Here is a 7980-nt window from a genome sequence, read left to right on the forward strand (position 1 = left end):
CCACCGACCTCCCCTGCCCCCACCGCTAGTTCGTTTCCCAGAGTTAGGAGTTTCTCATGTTCTGTCTCCCTTTCTGATATTTCCCACTCATTTTTTCTCCTTTCCCCTTTATTCCCTTTCACTATTTTTTATATTCCTCAAATGAATGAGACCATATAATGTTTGTCCTTCTCTGACTTATTTCACTCAGCATAATACCCTCCAGTTCCATCCACGTTGAAGCAAATGGTGGGTATTTGTCGTTTCTAATGGCTGAGTAATATTCCATTGTATACATAGACCACATCTTCTTTATCCATTCATCTTTCGATGGACACCAAGGCTCCTTCCACAGTTGGGCTATTGTGGACATTGCTGCTATAAACATCGGGGTGCAGGGGTCCCCGCGTTTCATTGCATCTGTACCTTGGGGTAAATCCCCAGCAGTGCAATTGCTGGGTCATAGGGCAGATCTATTTTTCACTCTTTGAGGAACCTCCACACAGTTATCCAGAGTGGCTGCACCAGTTCACATTCCCACCAACAGTGCAAGAGGGTTCCCCTTTCTCCACATCCTCTCCAACATTTGTGGTTTCCCGCCTTGTTAATTTTCCCCATTCTCACTGGTGTGAGGTGGTATCTCATTGTGGTTTTGACTTGTATTTCCCTCCCCAAGTGATGCGCGGCATTTTCTCACATGCTTATTGGCCATGTCTATGTCTTCCTCTGTGAGATTTCTGTTCATGTTTTTTGCCCATTTCATGATTGGATTATTTGTTTCTTTGCTGTTGAGTTTAATAAGTTCTTTTATTTATAAATTTATTTTTTATTGGTGTTCAATTTGCCAACGTATAGAATAACACTCAGTGCTCATCCCATCAAGTGCCCACCTCAGTGCCCATCACCCAGTCACCCTCAGCCCCCGCCCACCTCCCCTTCCACCACCCCTAGTTCGTTTCCCAGAGTTAGGAGTTTCTCATGTTCTGTCTCCCTTTCTGATATTTCCCACTCATTTTTTCTCCTTTCCCCTTTATTCCCTTTCACTATTTTCTATATTCCCCAAATGAATGAGACCATATAATGGTTGTCCTTCTTTATGGATCTTGAATACTAGCCCTTTATCTGATTGGTCATTTACAAATATCTTCTCCCATTCTGTAGGTTGTCTTTTAGTTTTGTTGACTGTATCATTTGCTGTGCAAAAGCTTCTTATCTTGATGAAGCCCCAATAGTTCATTTTTACTTTTGTTTCTCTTGCCTTCATGGATGTATCTTGCAAGAAGTTACTGTGGCCAAGTTCAAAGAGGGTGTTGCCTGTGTTCTCCTCTAGGATTTTGATGGAATCTTGTCTCACATTTAGATCTTTCATCCCTTTTGAATTTATCTTTGTGTACGGTGCAAGAGAGTGGTCTAGTTTCATTCTTCTGTATGTAGATGTCCAATTTTCCCAGCACCATTCCCACCAACAGTGCAAGAGGGTTCCCTTTTCTCTAAAGAATGGGAGAAGATATTTGTAAATGACGTATCAGATAAAGGGCTAGTTTCCAAGATCTATAAAGAACTTATTAAACTCTACAGCAAAGAAGCAAACAATCCAATCATGAAATGGGCAAAAGACATGAACAGAAATCTCACAGAGGAAGACATAGACATGGCCAACAAGCACATGAGAAAATGCCCCGCCTCACTTGCCATCAAGGAAATACAAATCAAAACCACGATGAGATACCAGCACCATTTATTGAAGAGACTGTATTTTTTCCAGTGGATAGTCTTTCCTCCTTTATCGAATATTAGTTGGCCATAAAGCTGAGGGTCCACTTCTGGATACTCTATTCTGTTCCATTGATCTATGTGTCTGTTTTTGTGCCAGTACCACACTGTCTTGATGATCACAGCTTTGTAGTACAACCTGAAATCTGGCATTGTGATGCCCCCACCTATGGTTTTCTTTTTCAATAATCCTCTGACTCTTCGGAGTCTTTTCGGATTCCACACAAATCTTAAAATAATTTGTTCCAATTCTCTGAAGAAAGTCCATGGTATTTTGATAGGGATTGCATTAAATGTGTAAATTGCCCTGGGTAACATTGACATTTTCACAATATTAATTCTTCCAATCCATGAGCATGGAATATTTTTCCATCTCTTTGTGTCTTCCTCAATTTCTTTCAGAAGTGTTCTGTAGTTTTTAGGGTGTAGATCCTTTACCTCTTTGGTTAGGTTTATTCCTAGGTATCATATGCTTTTGGGTGCAATTGTAAATGGGATTCACTCCTTAATTTCTCTTTCTTCTTCTTTTAAGAAGCAGACTAAAACACACCTATGATCTAGTTTCCCTTTTAAAAAAATTAATTTATTTTTTATACCTTGGATCTAGCTTCTTTTAACAAGCAGATCAAAATATGCTAGGATCTAGCTTCCTGTCTTTTCCTTAAAAAAAAAAAAAAAAACAGCCTCTTCTAAATACAGCCATTACTTTCAAGATCGGCAAACAACAGGCTGTTCTAACAGACACAAAAAAATGACCTACACAAAATGATAAGACGGAAGATTTCACCCCAAATGATAGAACAAGAAGTCAGAGAAAGGAAAAAAAAAAAAAAAAAAAAAAAAAAGAAGTCAGAGAAAGGTATTTAATCAATATATATACAAGATGTCTGAACTATCATTTAAAATAAGTACAATAGTTGGGCTTGGGAAAGCATAGAAGACACTAGAGAAAACAATAAAGCTGAAGGAAGAGGGAAAGAAAGGTTTTGGATCATGAATGTAGACTTTGAAAACTCAGTAACTCCTTAAAGTGTAGTAAGATTCCAATCACAGGAGTCCCAGGAGAAAACAGAAAGAAAAGGGGGCAGAAGGTTTATTTCAGCAAATTATAGCTAAAAACTTCCCTAATCTGGGGAAAGAAGTGGATGTCGAAATCCAAGGAGCACAGAGAACTCCCATAAAATACAACCAAACCCGGCCATCATCAAGACATAGTCACACTCAAAATACAGAGACAACAAAGAATCCTGAAAGCACAAGAGGAAAAAAGTCCTTAACCTACAAGGAAAGACACATCAGGTTCACAGCAGGTCTGTCCACAGAAATTGGCAAACCAGAAGAGAGTGGCAGGATATATTCAACATGCTGAATGGGAAAAATAGGCAGTCAAAAATATTTTATCCAGCAAGGCTGTTATTCAAATAGAAGGACAGTTAAAGTGTTTCCCAGACAAACAAAAACGAAAGGAGTTGTGACCTCTAAACCAGGCCTACAAGAAAATTAAAGGGGACTCTTTGGGGGGAAAAAAAGAACAAAAGCAACAAAGACTAGAAAGGAACAGAGAAAATCACCAGAAACATTAATTTTATAGGTAACACAATGGCACTAAATTCATTCATATCTATCACTGATCACTCTGAATGTAAATGAACTAAATGTTCCAATCAAAAGACATAGGGTATCAGAATGAATAAAACAATAAGACCCATCTATATGTTGCTTATAAGAGACTGATTTTAGACCTAAAGACACCTGCAGATGGAAACTGAGGGGATGGAGAACCATCTATCATGCTAATGGATGCCAAAAGGAAGCCAAAGTAGCCATACTTATCTAGATACACTACATTTTAAAACAAAGACTGTAACAAGAGATGAAGAAGGGCATTATATCATAATTAAGGAGTCTATCCATCAAGAAGATCTAATAGTAGTAAATATTTATGCCCCCAACTTGGAAGCACCTAAATATGTAAATCAATTAATAACAAACATAAAGAAACTCATTGATAATGATACAGTAATAATAGGGGACTATAACATCCCACTTATAACAACGGACAGCTCAGCTAAGGAGAAAAATCAACAAGGAAACAATGGCTTTGAATGACACACTGGACCAGATGGACCTAATAGATATATTCAGAAGATTTCATCCTAAAACAGCAGAATACACATTCTTTTCAGTGCAAAGAACATTTTCCAGAATAGATTACATTCTGGGTCACAAATCAGCTGTCAACAAGTACAAAAAGACCAAGATCACATCATGCATATTTTCAGACCACAACACTATGCAACTTGAAGTCAACCACAAGAAAAAATTTGGAAAGACTGCAAATACAAGAAGGTTAAAGAACATCTTTCTAAAAAATTAATGGCTTAATCAAGACATTAAAGAAGAAACAAGGGGTGTCTGGGTCATTCTTAAGGTTGCTTAAGAATCTGCCTTTGGCTCAGGTCATGATCCCGGGGTCCTGGGATGGAGCCCCAAGTTGGGCTGCCTGCTGGATGGGGAGCCTGTTTCTTCTCCCTTTGCCACTCCCCTCACTCATTCTCTCATTCTTCCCCCTCCTTCCCTCCCTCCTTCTCCCCTCTCTCTCCCATCTCTCTCAAAAAGATAAAAATCTTTTAAAAATAAAAAAATTAAAAAGAAGAAATGAGAAAGTACATAAAGCAAATGAAAATTAATACATGACAGTCCAAAACCTTTGGACGCAGCAAATGCAGTCACAATACAGGTCTATCTCAAGAAGCAAGAAAAGTCTCAAATGCACAACATAACTTTATACCTAAAGGAGCTAGAAATGCAACAGCAAATAAGGCCTTGAGCCAGAAGAATAAGGGAAATAATAAAGATTAGAGGGAGATAAATGATATAGAAACAAAAAAAAAAAAAAACCCTGCAGATCAATGCAACAGAGAGCTGGTTCCTTAAATTAGTAAAACTGATAAACCCCTAGCCAGACCTATCAAAAAGAAAAGAGAAAGGACCCAAATTAAGTCATGAATAAAAGAGGAGGAATCACAACCAACAACACAGAAATACAAATAATCATAAGACAATATTATGAAAAAATTATATATATATACGCATATACATACATGCATACATATGATGGAATATCACTTAGTCATCAAAAAGAATGAAATCTTGCCATTCGTAATGATGTGGAGGGAGCTAGTGTATTATGCTAAGCAAAATAAGTCAGAGAAAGAAAAATACCACATGATTCCACTCATGTGGAATTTAAGAAACAAAACAGATGAACATAGAAGAGAAGGAAAACTAAAATAAGGCAAAAACAGAGGGGGAGACAAACCATAAGAGATTCTTAACCCTAGTATACAAACTGATGGTTGCTGGAGGGGAGGTGGGTGGGGTCATGGGGTAACTGGTTGATGGGCTTTAAGGAGGGCACATGATGTAGTGAGCACTGAGTGTTATGTGCAACTGAGGAATCACTAAGTTCCAGCCCTGAAACTAGTATAGACTATATGTTAAATGGAACTGCATAGAGAATCCAGAAGTGGACCCTCAACTTTATGGTCAACTAATATTTGACAAAGCAGGAAAGACTATCCATTGGAAAAAAGGCAGTCTCTTCAATAAATGGTGCTGGGAAAATTGGACACACACATGCAGAAGAATGAAACTAGACCATTCTCTTATACCATACACAAAGATAAACTCAAAATGGATGAAAGATCTAAATTTGTGAGACAAGATTCCATCAAAATCCTAGAGGAGAACACAGGCAACACCCTTTTTGAATTTGGCCACAGCAACTTCTTGCAAGATACATCCATGAGGCAAAAGAAACAAAAACAAAAATGAATTATTGGGACTTCATCAAGATAAGAAGCTTTTGCACAGCAAAAGAAACAGTCAACAAAACTAAAAGACAACCTACAGAATGGGAGAAGATATTTGCAAATGACATATCAGCTAAAGGGCTAGTATCCAAGATCTATAAAGAACTTATTAAACTCAACAGCAAAGAAGCAAACAATCCAATCATGAAATGGGCAAAAGACATGAACAGAAATCTCACAGAGGAAGACATAGACATGGCCAACATGCACATGAGAAAATGCTCGGCATCACTTGCCATCAGGGAAATACAAATCAAAACCTCAATGAGATACCACCTCACACCAGTGAGAATGGTGAAAATTAACAAGACAGGCAACAACAAATGTTGGAGAGGATGTGGAGAAAGGGGAACCCTCTTGCACTGTTGGTGGGAATGTGAACTGGTGCAGCCACTCTGGAAAACTGTGTGGAGATTCCTCAAAGAGTTAAAAATAGAACTGCCTTACGACCCCGCAATTGCACTACCGGGGATTTACCCCAAAGATACAGATGCAGTGAAACGCTGGAACACCTGCACCCCAATGTTTATAGCAGCAATGTCCACAATAGCCCAACTGTGGAAGGAGCCTTGGTGTCCATCGAAAGATGAATGGATAAAGAAGATGTGGTCTATGTATACAATGGAATATTACTCAGCTGTTAGAAAAGACAAATACCCACCATTTGCTTCGACATGGATGGAACTGGAGGGTATTATCCTGAGTGAAATAAGTCAATCGGAGAAGGACAAACATTATATGGTCTCATTCATTTGGGGAATATAAGAATTAGTGAAAGGGAATAAAGGGAAAGTAGAGAAAATGAGTGAAAATATCCATGAGGGTGACAAAAGATGAGAGACACGTAACTCTGGGGTAGTGGAAAGGGAGGTGGGTGGGGGGTTGGGGTGACTGGGTGATGGGCACTGAGGGGGGCACTTGGCGGGATGATAACTAGGTGTTATGCTATATGTTGGCAAATTGAACGCCAATAAAATTTTTTAAAAAAAGGAAACAGAAAAAATTTTAAATCCACTTTTTTTTGCCATTTAAATATAAATAAATAAATAGATAGATAGATAGATAAATAAATAAATAAATAAATAAATAAATAAATAAATGCCTCTAAATGAGGAGGAACAGACACAAGGGTAAGGTAGGAGTCAGCATTCCTCATCTTTACAAGTAGATTCCATCTTGACAGAGTTCTGTGAGCCATTTGGTTTCTTCAGGATGGACAAGCTATAATTAAACTGAAAAGAATGTGGAGTACCTGGCTGGGTCAGTCAGGGAAGCATGAGACTCTTGATCTCAGGGTTGTGAGCTGGAGCCCCATGTTGGGTGTAGAGATGACTTATATTTCCCAGTGTAAATCAACATCTTAGTATTATAATTTATGTCTCGTATTCTTTTTTTAAGATACAGTTTTTAACTAATCTCTAGATTACATGTCTCTTCCTCCTAGTAAGTAGTCTCTATCCTCCTAGCCAGCTGCAGAGGCAGGGAGAGCAATCCTAAACACCAAGCTACTGCAATGACCATAATCCCCAGCCTCAGAGGAGAGCGAGTGCTACTATTTCCCAGTCTAAACTGCCTTCCTCTTGTGTGCCTTTGTTTTCTTCCATTAGTATAAAGTAGATTCTATTAAAGAGTATTTAATGAATGAAGCATGAGGAATAATAATGTTATCTAGAAGTGAATCCTGAACACTTAAAAGTTGCATGTTTTCAGCTTGGTAGGAAATAATAAGTAGTTATACAAAGGTACTCAAATATCTCAGAGTGTGACTGGTATACACAAACTGCTATATAAGTGTCCTATAAAGAGGAGAGAGATTATTTTTGGCTGAAGTGATCTGGGAAAGCTTCATGTAGAAAATGGCATTTAATCTAGTGCTTGAAGCAGAAAGAAAATTATAATGTGTGAAGTTGGAAGAGAAAATGATCCAAATGCAGGCGTCAGTATGCTCACAGAGGTTGCTGGTGTTTCTGTGTAATGATATACGGGGATAAGAAAAGGATTCTTGAAATACTTATTTTACTCTGGGTATATTATTTTGTATATATTTTATCTCAGTGCAGTGAGGTTTAGACTTCATTTTGTCTTTGTGTGGAAACTCCGAGGTCGGGATGTCTCCCTATAGCTGTATTTTTCTGCATGATGTGGCCATAAACTGTGGAGTTAGGTCTCCTGAATCTGACCATATGTGTTCCTAGGTATAAACTTCTGTGTGGGTGCATTTCTCTGCAGATATTTTGGTCTTTGTGGGTGTGTGCACATGCAGTCCTGAGGGGATAGGAAGGAAAGACAGAGAAAGGAGTAGCAGGGTGGCAGGGTATGGGGGAAGAAAGCGGGGGTGTTGACAGGAACCTGT

The sequence above is a fragment of the Canis lupus genome, unplaced genomic scaffold (assembly GCF_011100685.1).
Source record: "Canis lupus familiaris isolate Mischka breed German Shepherd unplaced genomic scaffold, alternate assembly UU_Cfam_GSD_1.0 chrUn_S1569H1758, whole genome shotgun sequence".
Lineage (NCBI taxonomy): Eukaryota > Metazoa > Chordata > Mammalia > Carnivora > Canidae > Canis > Canis lupus.